A 2,458-nucleotide genomic window follows, 5' to 3' on the forward strand; every position below is an offset into this window, starting at 1 on the left:
ATTAATCAGCTAGCTCATCAGAAAAAGCATTAATGAGGTAGCCAATCATTGCCAGCAGTAAGCTAGCCAAACAGAACCAGCATTAATCAGCTAGCCAATCAGAAAACATAAATCAGTTAGCCAAACAGAACCAGCATTAATTAGCTAGCCAATCAAAAAAAACATTAATCAGTTAGCCAATCAGAGCGAGCATTAATTAGCTAACCAATCAAAAAAAAAACATTAATCAGCTAGCCAATCAGAGCGAACATTAATCAGCTAGCTCTTCAGAAAAAGCATTAATCAGGTAGCCAATCATTGCCAGCAATGAGCTAGCTAAACAGAACCAGCATTAATCAGCTAGCCAATCAGAGCGAGCATTAATCAGCTAGCTCATCAGAAAAAGCATTAATCAGCTAGCCAATCAGTGCCAGCAATAAGCTAGCCAAACAGAACCAGCATTAAACAGCTAGCCAATCTGAGGGAGAATTAATCAGCTAGCTAATCACAGCTAGATTTTATCAGCTAGCCAATCAGAGTGAAAATTAATCAGCTAGCTCATCAGAAAAAGCATTAATGAGGTAGCCAATCAGTGCCATCAATAAGTTAGCCAAACAGAACCAGCATTAATTAGCTAGCCAATCAAAAAAAAAAAACATTAATCAGTTAGCTAATCAGAGCAAGCATTAATCACCTAGCTCATCAGAAAAAGCATTAATGAGCTAGCCAATCATTTCCAGCAATAAGTTAGCCAAACAGAACCAGCATTAATCAGCTAGCCAATCAGATAAAAGAATTTTTCAGCTAGCCAATCTGAGGGAGAATTAATCCGCTACCTCATCAGAAAAAGCATTAATCAGGTAGCCAATCAATGCCAGCAATAAGCTAGCCAAACAGAACCAGCATTAATCAGCAAGCCAGTCTGACGTCGAATTAATCAGCTAGCCAACCAGAGCTAGATTTAATCTGCTAGCCAAACAGAACCAGCATTAATCAGCTAGCCAATCAGAAAAAAGTATTAATTAGCTAGCCAATCAGAGCGAACATTAATCANATATGTAAAGAAAGGTCAGAGCATCAGGTCAGACCTGCTGATAAAGGTCAAAGGTCAGAGTGAGGTCAATGTTTCTCTGTTTTTCCACAGAACCGTTTCCATCCTGGGCCTCAACTCTGCTGGTTCTGCTGGTTCTGGTTCTCATCGTCTGTGCGGGTCTTTTATATCATTTTGAAGGTTATTTCCTGCCAGGTGAGTCACTGAATGTTCCTGACCCAGAATGCTGTTAGAGATCATGTGACCTGTCCTGGGGGTCAGAGGTCAACGGTTCCTCTTGTCATCAGTTCAGATCAAATGCAGCGAAGTTAGAAACCAGAACCAGCAGCATCTCTCTGCTCTCTGGACCTTTTCGTCGATCAGCTAGCCAATAGGAACCAGCGTCGATCAGATAGCCAATCAGTCCCAGCAATAAGCTAGCCAAACAGAACCAGCATTAATTAGCTATCCAATCAGAGCCACCGTTAATCAGCAAGCTGATCAGAAAAAGCATTAATCAGTGAGCCAATCAGAGCCAGCATTAATCAGACAGCCAATCAGAGCTAGAATTAATCAGCTAGCCTATCAGAGCCAGAATGAATCAGCTAGTCAATCAGATCCAGCATTAATTAGCTAGCCAATCAGAGCAAGACTTCATTAACTAGCCAATCAGAGGGAGCGTTAATCAGCTAGCCAGTCAGAAAAAAGAATTAATCAGCTACCAATCAGAGCGAACATTAATCAGCCAGCTCATGAGAAAAAGCATTAATCAGGTAGCCAATCAGAAAAAAGAATTAATCAGTTAGACAATCAGAGCGAGCATTAATCAGCTAGCTCATCAGAAAAAGAATTAATCAGCTAGCCAATCATTGCCAGCAGTAAGCTAGCCAAACAGAACCAGCATTAATCAGCTAGCCAATCAGAACAAAGAATTTATCAGCTAGCCAATCGGAGCGAGCATTAATCAGCTAGCTCATCAGAAAAAGCATTAATTAGCTAGCCAATCAGTGCCAGCAATGAGCTTGCCAAACAGAACCAGCATTAATCAGCTAGCCAATCAAAAAAAAGAATTATTCAGCTAGCCAATCAGAGCGAACATTAATCAACTAGCCAATCAGAGTGAGCATTAATCAGCTAGCTCATCAGAAAAAGCATTAATCAGTTAGCCAATCAGTGCCAGCAATAAGCTAGCCAATGAGAGCCAGCATGAATCAGATAGTCAATCAGAGCCAGCAATAAGCCAGTCAAACAGAACCAGCATTAATCAGCTAGCATTCATAAAAAGCAGTAATCAGCTAGCATTCATAAAAAGCATTAATCATCTAGCCAATCAGTGCCAGCAATAAGCTAGCCAATCAGAACCAGCATTAATAAGCTAGCCAATCAGAAAAAAGAATTAATCAGCTAGCCAATCAGAGTCATTTATTTAATTTATATTTATTCATATAA

General features: G+C 40.1%; 2 long non-coding RNA genes across 2 annotated transcripts in view; one reads left to right on the plus strand and one right to left on the minus strand.

Annotated features, from left to right (window-relative positions):
- Positions 1-1,033: 1,033 nt before the first annotated feature.
- Positions 1,034-2,458, plus strand: part of LOC106943719 (uncharacterized) — a 7,578-nt gene continuing 6,153 nt past the window's right edge. The window contains exons 1-2 of the long non-coding RNA XR_001423992.1: positions 1,034-1,047; positions 1,124-1,225. This is a non-coding gene — a long non-coding RNA (uncharacterized LOC106943719). The remainder of the gene's footprint in view (positions 1,048-1,123; positions 1,226-2,458) is intronic.
- Positions 1,175-1,838, minus strand: LOC106943721 (uncharacterized). Its single transcript, XR_001423994.1, has 2 exons — positions 1,732-1,838; positions 1,175-1,591 (listed from the first exon to the last, which is right to left on the minus strand). It is a non-coding gene; the product is annotated as an uncharacterized LOC106943721 (long non-coding RNA).

The sequence above is a fragment of the Poecilia latipinna genome, unplaced genomic scaffold (assembly GCF_001443285.1).
Source record: "Poecilia latipinna isolate Pla-1442-1.1 unplaced genomic scaffold, P_latipinna-1.0 Scaffold5762, whole genome shotgun sequence".
NCBI classification, from domain to species: domain Eukaryota; kingdom Metazoa; phylum Chordata; class Actinopteri; order Cyprinodontiformes; family Poeciliidae; genus Poecilia; species Poecilia latipinna.